We start from the raw sequence: 11,941 nt of genomic DNA on the forward strand, positions 1-11,941 counted from the left end.
ATTTTTAGATTCTTGAATGTAAAAATTTAAAAGAAGTATTTAAATTGTATATAATAATTAAAATAATATACAAGATATCACCGCATTATATTCATTTATAGACTGAAAAATATATTTTTAATAATTTAATCAAAATTAAAAAAAAAAACAATTGCGCAAAGAAATTAGAGAAAGGGGATTATGCTGACCCAGTGACCATGAGTATTTGAAGTTATCCTCCTTTGACTCGAATCTCACTAACCTTCTCGAAGATTCTATGATCAAAGGACGTAGTTTCAACTTTCATGGCTGCTGCAGCTAACTTGTGCGTGAAGCAACCCATCCTTCCGCCAAATCCGCAAGTAGTACTACAAGCCAAGTCCCGATTCCCACCATCGGCACTTGGTGAAGCGTGACTTGCGGCACAAGTTTTGTGTATACTTATATAAGTGCACTAGAGATACCAGAGGCAGGTACACATATGCCAGAGAAGCGCATTACATTTGAAAAAACAGATTTCATAACAATGGAGGGTTGTGGAGAAGATGGGCAAGTAAAGCTCTTAGGTGTGGCTTACAGTCCCTTCGTGGTGCGGGTTCGCATAGCACTCGCTCTTAAAGGGATCCATTATGAGTTCATTGAAGAGGACATTCGAAATAAAAGCGAGCTGCTACTGCAATCAAACCCTGTTCACAAGAAGATTCCGGTGCTCATCCACAACGGGAAGCCTGTTTGTGAATCGATGATTATTGTGCAATACATTGAGGAGAAATGGGGAAATAAGGCACCCAATTTATGTCCAAAGATCCATATGACCGAGCCATTGCCCGCTTCTGGGCTGCCTTCATAGACGATAAGGTAATTCACCCATTTGTTCGTTATCTGCTATTTGGCATTTTGTGAGTTGCAATTAGTTTTTCGCATTTCTGCCTCTAATATTAATTATTGGTGGCTGCAGTTCATTCCAAGTATTTGGGGAGTTTTCAAGGGCGAGGGTGAGGAGCAACAGAAAGCGGTGGAGGAATCGGTGGCAAACCTCCTTCTGTTGGAGGAAGCGTTGTCCGGGAAAGCGTATTTTGGAGGAGATGAGATAGGGTTGGTTGACATTGCATTGGGCGGGCTATTGGTAACGGTCCAAACGATGGAGAGGGTTACCGATAGTGTTTTAATAGACACACAAAAAATGCCGCTATTAAGTACATGGGCCCACAAATTTTGTAAAGCGGAGGGAGTGAAAGAAGTTTTGCCCGATCCGGCCAAGTTATTTGAACTTCTGTCGGAGAGGAAAGCGAAATTGACATCACCACCCGCTGGCAATTAGAAAGGAGGAGGCTTACAGATGGCTAAAATAATATTTAGATAGTAGCTGTTGTGTTAAATTTAGTGAGTTAGTGAGTTTGTTTCAGGGTTTTGTGAATTGGATAAATAATTGGATAAATCTGTTTCACTACATAGTATCTGGTTTTAGGCATCTCATAGCCCCAAAAAAAAATGTAATATATTGTAAATTTTTATATTTTCTTAATATAAATTTATAATGTTTTTTTCCTCTAAAAAAATTTAGTGAAATTTAGTGAGTTAGAATGTCGAATCTATGTATCAGGTGAATTCGTATTCGTGCATGAATTGGTGGGCGATAAATCTGCCGTGCGAGTCATTGCAATAATATTGTTATTTGTTCCTTTGAATATTGGAGTTATGTTTCATGTGAATTTGTATTTGTCAAGAATCGGTGGGCTATCTAGCTTCATAAGTTTTTGGGTAGGAATTATTTTATTTTAAAAACATTAATTAAAAAAAATTCCCATAATCTAGATCCACTCCCGTGAAATCATGTCCATTCATTTAAAAATAAATAAAAAAATCCACAAGCCTAGATCCACCCGTGAGTTGATATATATGCATATCCGTGAATAAATTGTATGAATACTGCAAAATACGTAAATAAAAAAACAATAAAAAAAATAATAATAATGATAACTATCTTTACAATTTTCTAAATTTGATGGAATGCAATGTTTCAATAATTAATAATTAGTTAACAAATATGATTTTGAATGGGTCGAAATAAGTAGATAAATAGAATTTAGTTAATCAGAATACATTTATTTTAAAGATCACATTTTTTGGGTTTAAAATTTTTTTAGAATACAAAATATAATGTTATTTTTTATTTTTAAAATTATATTATTGAATGTTAAATAGAGTATATATAAAATTAATTAAAAAATAAAAAAATTTAATTTTTTATTTTATTTTAAACTAAGAGACAAATTTACACATTTTCTTATTGGACTGTAAAATAACGGCAAGGGCTAACCAGCCTGCCATAGGGCATTAAATGCCCAGATATATGCATCATGCTCTATAACAAAATAACACACAGTCCTTGGTGGCTACATAAATTAAAAGTAAGAGCTGTGTGTTATTTTGTTATAGAGCATGCATATACCCAGGCATTTAATGTCCTATGGCAGGCTGGTTAGCCCTTGCCGTAAAATAACCCTTCAACCTCAATAAATATGACTTTTAAAACATATAAAATACAAAAAATAAAAAGATAAAAAGAAAGCAAGCAAGGAGAGAGCTTACTGCTGCCGATGGCGCCGATGGTGCCCCACTCTGGGGCCGCGATCAGACATTGCAGGTTGGGCATCTATCTCTCGGCAAAAGCGTTGTCTCCTAAGGTCGACAGCTCCACAGCAACATATACACTAGAGTCGTGGTCGTCTCACGTCTTCGATATAGCTTACGTACGGCGAGAGGGAAGGTCCCTATTTGCCTTGATGTTTGTTTTTTCTGGTGGTTAAGGTGAAAAAAATAAGGCCTTCATTTCATTCTTGAGGATCAAAATTGCATTCGGTTTATAAACACTTCAACGGTGTATTCTTGGGACTTAAAAGCCCAACAAAAAACCTGCAGACATCTGGCATCATTAAGTCTCTAAAATGCCTGTAAGCTATTATGACAAATTCATGATTTTAAAACTAGCGAGATTCTAGATCTATGAGACCAGCAAAAATAAACTGACAAAAAGCCATGCAACAGTTAAGGAATAATAGCAAAACATAAAGATTCCGACATGGACAAAATTTGTGCAAAAGTGAAAAGTAGAGCATATCCCCAGGAAAGGCCTGTGGAAAAATTCGTAGGACCACCTTTGATGAGTCAGGGACCCGGATCCATGATCAAACTCTATTTAGAAAGGGAATTCTTTGTCTAGTTCCTTTCCATATAGAGATGTGAGCACATAAAAAAAATAAACATATCATGAAGCACAGGGATGGGCAAAAAGTTTTGACATTGATGACTGTTATTAACCCAATTGATAGTAAGCAAAGAGTTGCAATATACTTGAATCCAGTTTAAAGTTGCCACTTGAATCCAGCGTAAAGTTGTCATATACTTAAATCCAGTCACATCCATTATCCAAAAAATAACCAAAGTTCAACTGAGTCGTTGGTACCCCTCCCAAAACCCATCTTGACGTGGAAACTAGAAACTAGAACCCTTAGTAAGAAAAAGGACAACCCCCTCTACTCTGGTTAGCTTGCTCGGAGGCACCGTCAAAATAGCCTCAAGGAATAGATGTGTCGGGGTTCTCAACTCTAATTTGACGTAAAGTTAAGTTGAAATGATCTTTCATAGATTTAAAATACAAGAAATTGAAAAATTATTTAAAATTTAAAATTAATATGGAGGGATATTTAAATGAGTGGGGAGAAAGCAATGCAGGTAAGTGCAATTACTTATAAAATTTATATTAAATTTGATATATTGTGATCTAGTGTAAGTAAAATTTAAATGAGTGGGGAGAAAGCAATGCCGGTAAGTGCAATTACTTATAAAATTTATATTAAATTTGATATATTGTGATCTAGTATAAGTAAAATTTTATAAATTTAAAATATAGATGAATGTTTTTCGGATTAATCACAAACTTTGTTTTGAGGATGAACCATATTAGTTGATTCGAAACGTAAATGTTAATAATGTGATTAATCACATCATTAGGTTTTGGTCCACGTTTTAAACCTTGTAGTGAGGATGAACCATATTAGTTGGTTCACAAACCTTGTTATGACGATGAACCATATTAGTTGGTTCGAAAAGTAAATCTTAAAAATGTGATTAATCACATCATTAGGTTTTGGTCCACGTTTCCAACCTAGGATAAACCATACTAGTTGGTTCAAAACATAAATCTACAATATGGATCACAAAAGACTTAGATCTAACAAAGTTAAAATATGTTATAAATTTAAAATATGGTGAGATAATAAGTTTTTTATTTTGATTTTTCAATTAATAAAATAGTTTTTGAAAAAATATAATTGTATATGATTCACTAAATTTAATTTATTTCTTGTTCTCTTGGGGTAGATCAATTGGAAATGGTAGTTTCACTAAACTGGAAGTCTTGGGTTTAAATGTTGGTTTAGATGTTGTGTTATTGGGCGGGGTGAGAAGTTGGACATGATGAAGACGTAGCCCTACCAAGCTTACAAAAAGAGAAAAGTTTAATTTATTTGTTAATTAGATTTATTTTAGATGTTTGGAAATAATGGTAATTATTTTTTTCAAATGTTGTGCTATTCCCCGGGGTGAGAAGTTGGATGTGATGAAGATGTAGTCCTAAGAAGCTTACAAAAAGAGAAAAGTTTAATTTATTTGTTAATTAAATTTATTAGATATCATTTTTTGGGATTCAACTGCGTTAAGAAAGTCATTCATCTATGACCATTTCCATGAGAGGTAAGTCATTCATCTATGACCATTTCCATGAGAGGTAGTCGTAACTGACTAATTTCTCATGATTTTAGTAGTCCACTTAGCACTCATTGCATCAGTATTTTAGATGTTTTGAAATAATGGTAATTATTTTTTTCTATCACATTCAAATCTCACAAACAATATGATGAGTTTTGTTGTTATATATATATCATGGGTCTTCAAAAAAAATGGCTAGAAGTTTTCCATAAATTTATAAGAAAGTAGTATTTTATTAATATCAAAATAGAATTTTAATTGGAAAATTTCCATATTAAAATCTCATTTCCAAGTCTCCATTTTCTTAAAGTTGAAGCTCATAAAAATCTCCCAAGTTCTCAAAATAGTTCTCATTCAATTAAGGATGTTTCATTCGCATTCCTACACTCACATAAATGTCCAAACACAAAGAATGAGTTATATGAAATTCTAAAAATAATTCCCATAAAATTTTATATATATAGTGTGTGTGTGGAGGATAAATACAAGACTTTTCAATACAAATATAGAAGTAAGAGATATATTTCTAAATCTATTAAAACAATTTGCTCATATCTCAAAATAAATTTCTTCATAATTTAGTATCACTTGAATTATCGTATAGATTAACATCCTTAATCTTAACACTCATTAGCACTATTTTATTATATTATATATATACTTGACTTTGAAAACAAATATATAAATATGAAACATATTTTCAAATCTATTTAAGCAATTTGGGCATATAGCAAAAGAAGTTTCTCACTAGTTTGGCATCACTTGGTATTAGGGGGAAATAAAATCTACCATCTCAGGGAATGTGATACGGAGGGAAGTGATCCTAAGGAATATGGTACTAGGGAAGTGATCCAAGGGAAAGTGATCTTGAGGAACCATGATACCAAGGAAACTGAAAGTTAAAGTATGTGTCAATACTAATATGACACTTGTGCCAAGTGGACACCCACATGGTGGAGGCATGGCACCATGTGGGCTAGGTGTGGCCATGTGGGCACCATGTAGATTCTTTTAATGACATGCCCTCCTTAATGAGATAAAATCTAAGTGGCATAACATTCTGCTTAGGACATGAATTTAGGTGAAATTCATATTGTCGAAAAACTCTCAACACGCTAAACGAAATGACGACATTAGTTTTAGGATTTAAAGATTGAGGAAAAAAAGTTGTTGTAACTCCTTCATAGTAAACCTTGGAGATAGAGTTAAAATGGTAGCATTCCCACAACCTAAGATGCCATAAGAGGGTGAGAAGTGTTACATAGTACTTTTGGTCATCATATGAATTGGGGTCCTTAATCCTAACACTCATTGACACTACTTCATTGCCTCCATTTATAATGACCTTTTCAATGTTTATGGAAAAGGGATGTGGTCCTATTAATGTAGTTTCATGGCTTCCATAGATAATTTTTTTATGAAGCAACCCATCTTTCCATCCACTTTGTAATAAGAAGTATAGTTGTAAGAAAATTATCAACACCAAGTAATCCATTATTGGTCACAAGGCACAAATTTCATGTCTATCAATTATAGTCACATATGTATAGATAAGATAATAGAGGAAAATGAATATATCAAGAAAACAAATCACGTTAAAAACAAATTATAGAGTGATTTAATAATTCTAGATTAGTAACAATGTAGGTTGGCGAAGAAAAGGGGTCAATAACGTTGTTAGGAGTGAGTTTCATTTCCTTCCCGATCTAGATACAAATAACACTTGTTGTTAAAGCCATTGATTATGAGTTCTTCGAAGAGGATGCTATTTATTATTTTTAGCAATTTCTACATGTATTAACATTATTTGAATTTTGTTTTGTTAACTCAGAGCGAGGCTTTTTAAATAGCCAAATTTCTTTTGGATGGTCTCTCCCCACGGGTTTTAAGGTTCCATTGGCCTTCGAATCTTTCCTCTTACAAAGAAGAAAATCTAGGGAAATCTAAGGTTAACTAATTTTTTATGTACATGAAATATAAAACTATTGTTAATAAACCTAAAATTACCATTTAATAATTAATGCAATATGACAAAAATTACAATAGTATCATTAATTAAAATACAATAAATATTGTAAAAATGATATAACAATTATAATTCAACATATAAAACGACTAGAACTTAGCGTAATTAGTCCAAAGAATAAATTGTATTTATCTTTGCTATGACATTACGAAATGAAAACTAATTTTTATTTATATATGCAATTATAATTTAAAATTAACGATAATCCTCAGTGTGAATAAGTAAAAGATAGATAACTATGAAATTGTAAACTTCTTATCGTTTAAACTAACATAGAATGATCAGTGTTTGTTTTATTAATTCACATCAAGAATAAATCATATATGAAAAATAAATAAACTAATGTTATCTACTTGCTAAATCTCGGCCGAAGTAAAATAGAAAAATAATTGTAACAATTTCCATGAATTAAACTATGTTTCAATTATTTGTTTAAAACAATTCAATAAACCAATAATGAAATAACATAATAGATTGGAAAATGCTACAACACATGTATTAATTCAATTTATATAAACAAAGGACAAGAACCTAGACTAAAACAATGTTCAGATCAATGTCATCTTTAGCACACAAGTTGTCGAGTTAAAACTACGATCAAATATAAACAAATAAAATTGAACTAATACAAACAAAAATAAATGAAATAATTCATTGTTGGTTCATGGATCCAAGTCACAGAATGATAGAGTTTTTTCTTTGAAACTTTCGGAAATCAAATTATATAAAATTAAGAAGACAATGAAAGAGAAGTGACTATGGAAAACAAACTGATATAATTATTACTTGATTGAGTCAAATCGAATCAACACACTTACACAAAAAGGTTTTCAAAATAGTTCCACTGTATATTTATTCAACATTTCTTTTTAGTTCTCTTTCCTTCCTTCACCTTCCAAATTAAAGGTTTATATACATGCTAATAAGGCTCTCCATGTTCAAATTTAGTTTGCAAAATCAAAACCGTTTTTACAAAAATTACAATCCATTATCCTTTGACCTCTTGGTGGAATATTAACTACTTAAAAGAAATAGACATAAAAGAACTAGCAAGTCATCCACACATGATTCAGGAAAACTAAATGGAATCTACAATATCTTCTTTTTTTGAAACCAAGACTGCCATTGGGTAAATAGGAACAACTTGTCAGCAAATGAGGAAAATGATATTATCAACTTATATTGATATCAAAACAAGGTTGCTATAAAATCAATATTTTGTAGCGACCTTTTAAATTTAGTAAACAAAATCAAAACGAAAACATACCTTAAAAAATATGACCATGAAACATAGATAAACATTAAAAAATGTATTTAGTAGGGTTCAAATTTGGAGACATAACCAATATAACATTTGATGACTTAATGATTATATGTGTATCTCCTGTGTATGTTTTCACCTCTGATTCTATATATTTTTGTTTGTTTTTATTTTCCCTTAATTGATTTAGAGATTTAAGTTGATTTTCTCTTGAATGGGCTGGCTAATGTGATGTTCAAGATAAGGAGTTGTGACTAGAAACTATTGGCGCCAATACATATCGAGTGTGGATGGATCATAGCTAAAATTTCTTTAAGGAGTTTTTCTTGGATTATTGTTACCATCTTGAACATATTTATCATTTTTAGCAAAACCAAAATAATCCTTAGTCTGAGACTTGTTTTTCATTAGTGAAGGCTTAGCAAGAGTTTCAAGATCAACAAAAACCTCTTTTGCTAGGACGTTCTTTCTTTAGTTACACTAAGCCCTTGATACTTTCCTTTCAATTTGTTTAACTATCAATCTAGACTGAGGCTTATACTCAGGCTGATTAACTTCCTCTTTCTTTGAAGGTTTAAATTTAGGAATACGGTCCAAGGCTTTTAGCTCATATTTTTCCCTAAATTATGGTTTCAATTCCACATGATGTAATTCATTATTCTTAGCCATAATCATGGTGACATGAATATGTACATTTTCATGGTTTTCAACTCTATTTCCATGAGAAAAATCTGACTGCTAAGCATGGAATGATTCATCATGGTCATCTTCATCAATAATGCGAGAATTATATGAAACTAGGTCGATTGGTGGAGGACTAAGTGAAACCAAATGTTCAATATCTGGTTGCTTAGAAACTTGGGATTTTTCATAACCATTGCGAAGGAGAAAAACATCCCAAACATCACCAATTTTTATCAAATGATGCTTCACCAAAATGCAGATAAGGTCATGATGGAATAGATACCTGTGAGGGTATTTGAGTTTGACACTCATCAAAACTATTTTAATATATATATATATATATATATATATATATATATATATATATATATATATATATATATATATATGAATTACTTGACTTTGAAAACAAATATATAAATATTTAACATATTTTCAAATCTATTTAAGCAATTTGTTCATATAGCAAAAGAAGTTTCTCAATATTTTGGCATCACTTGGTATTAGGGGGAAATAAAATCTACCATCTCAGGGAATGTGATATGGAGGGAAGCGATCCAAGGAAAGGTGATCTTTAGGAACCATGATACCAAGGAAACTGAAAGTTAAACTATGTGCCAAGTGGACACCCGCGTGGTGGAGGAATGACACCATGTAGGCTAGGTGTGACCATGTGGGCACCATGTAGATTCCTTTAATGACATGGCCTCCTTAATGATCTAAAACCTAAGTGCCATAACATTATTCTTAGGACATGAAATCAGGTAAAATTCATATTGTTGAAAAACTCTTGACACGCTAAACGAAATGACAACATTAGTTTTAGGATTTGAAGATTGAGGAAAAGAGGTAGTTGGAACTTCGTATTCATAACAAACCTTGGACATAGGGTCAAAATGTTAGCACTCCCACAACCTAAGATGGCATAAGAGGGTGAGAGATTTTACATAGTACTTTGGGTCATCATATGAATTGGGGTCCTTAATCTTAACATTCATTGACTCTACTTCATTTCCTCCATTTATAATGACCTTTTCAATGTTTATGGAAAAGGGATGTGGTCCTATTAATTTAGTTTCGTGGCTTCCATAGATATTTTTTTTATGAAGCAACCCATCTTTCCATCCAATTTGCAATGAGAAGTATAGTTGTAAGCAAATTATCAACACCAAGAAATCCATTATTGGTCACAAGGCACAAATTTAATGTCTATCAATTATAGTCACATATGTATAGATACGATAATAGAGGAAAATACACATATCTAAAAAAAAAAAGATCACGTTAAAAACAAATTATAGAGTGATTTAATAAGTCTAGATTAGTAACAATGTAGGTTGGTGAAGAAAAGGGGTCAATAACGTTGTTAGGAATGAGTTTCATTTCCTTCCGGGTCTAGATTCAAATAACACTTGTTATTAAAGCCGTTGATTATGAGTTCATCGAAGAGGATGTTATTCATTCTTTTTAGCATTTCTACATGTATTAACATTATTTGAATTTTTTTTTGTTGACATGGGATTTTTGACCTTAGTAAAAAAATGGGGACGTAACTCAAAGCGAGGCTCTTTAAATAGCCAAAGTTTTTTGGGATGGTCTCTTCTGACGGGTTTTAAGGCTCCATTGGCCTTTGGATCCTTCCTTTTACGAAGAATAAAACCTGAGGAAAGCTAAGGTTAACTAATTTTTTATGTACATGAAATCTAAAATTATTGTTAATAAACCTAAAACCACCATTTAATAATTAATGAAATATGATACAAAAATTATAATAGAATCATTAATCAAAATACAATAAATATTGTACAAATGATATAAGAATCATAATACAACATATAGAACAAACAAAACTAAACGTAATTAGTCCAAAGAATAAATTGTATTTATCTCTGCTATGACATTATGAAATGAAAACTAATTTTAATTTATATATGTAATTATAAATTAAAATTAACAATAATCCTCAATGTGAATAAGTAAAAGATAGAGAAATGCAAAAATGTAAACTTCTTATCTTTTAAACTAACATAGAACAATCAGTGTTTGTTTAAATAATTCACATCACAAATAAATCATATATGAAAAAATAAAAGTAACTAATGTTATCTAATTTCTACTTCTCAGTCGAGGTAAACTAGAAATATAACTATAACAATTTCCATGAATTAAACTATGTTTCAATTATTTGTTTATGAAACAATTCAATAAACCAATAATGAAATAAAATAATAGATTAGAAATTGCTACAACACATGTATTAATTCAATTTATATAAAGATAACATTATTAACAATCTAAATCCTCGAAAACAATTCATAAGAACCTAGATTGAAACAATGTTTAGATCATTGTCATCTTCAGGACACAAGTCATTGAAGAAAAAATACGATCAAATATAAGCAGATAAAATTGAACTAATACAAACAAAAATAAATGGAATAATTAATTGTCGGTTCATGGATCCAAGTCACAAAACGATATATTTCTATCCTTGAAACTTTCAGAAATCAAATTACATGAAATTAAGAAGACAATGAAAGATTATGGAAAACAAACTCATATAATTATTACTTGATTGAGTCAAATCAAATCAACACACTTACACAAAAAGGTTTTCAAAATAGTTCCGCAGACACTGTATATTTATTCAACAATTATTTTTGGTTATGTTTCCCCTCCTTCACCTTCCAAATTAAAAGTTTATATAGAGGCTAATAAGACTTGCCATGTTCAAAATTAATTTTCAAAATCAAAATTGTTTCTACGAAAATTACAATCTATTGTCTTTGACCTTTGGGTGGAATATTAACTACTTAAAAGAAATAGACATAAAAGAACTAGCAAGTCATCCACACATGATTTGAAACAACTAAATGGAATCCAAAATAACTTCTTTTGTTGAAACCAAAGACCGCCATTGGGTAAATAGGAACAACATGTCAACAAATGAGGAAAATGATGTTATCAACTTATATTGATATCAAAACAGTGTTGCTATAAAATCAGGATTTTGTAGTGGTCTTTTAAATTTATTAAACAAAATCAAAATGAAAACATACCTTAAAAAATATGACCATGAAACATAGATAAACATTAAAAATTGTATTTAGTAGGGTTCAAATTTGGAGAGATAACCAATTTAACATTTGATGTCTTAATGATTATATGGGTATCTCCTATGAATGTTTTCACCTCAGATTCTATATATTTTTAATTTATTT

The 11,941-nt window shown here is 31.1% G+C and overlaps 1 pseudogene across 1 annotated transcript; it reads left to right on the top strand.

Annotated features, from left to right (window-relative positions):
- Positions 1–430: 430 nt before the first annotated feature.
- On the top strand, positions 431–1,431 carry LOC149204595 (glutathione S-transferase U15-like; annotated as a pseudogene). Its single transcript, XR_016251786.1, has 2 exons — positions 431–837; positions 938–1,431. The product of XR_016251786.1 is annotated as a glutathione S-transferase U15-like (transcript).
- The last annotated feature ends 10,510 nt before the right edge of the window (positions 1,432–11,941 follow it).

This window comes from Pinus tabuliformis, chromosome 1_2, assembly GCF_031772625.1.
Source record: "Pinus tabuliformis cultivar Carrire ecotype Pingquan chromosome 1_2, CPIR1, whole genome shotgun sequence".
Classification (NCBI taxonomy): Eukaryota; Viridiplantae; Streptophyta; class Pinopsida; order Pinales; family Pinaceae; genus Pinus; species Pinus tabuliformis.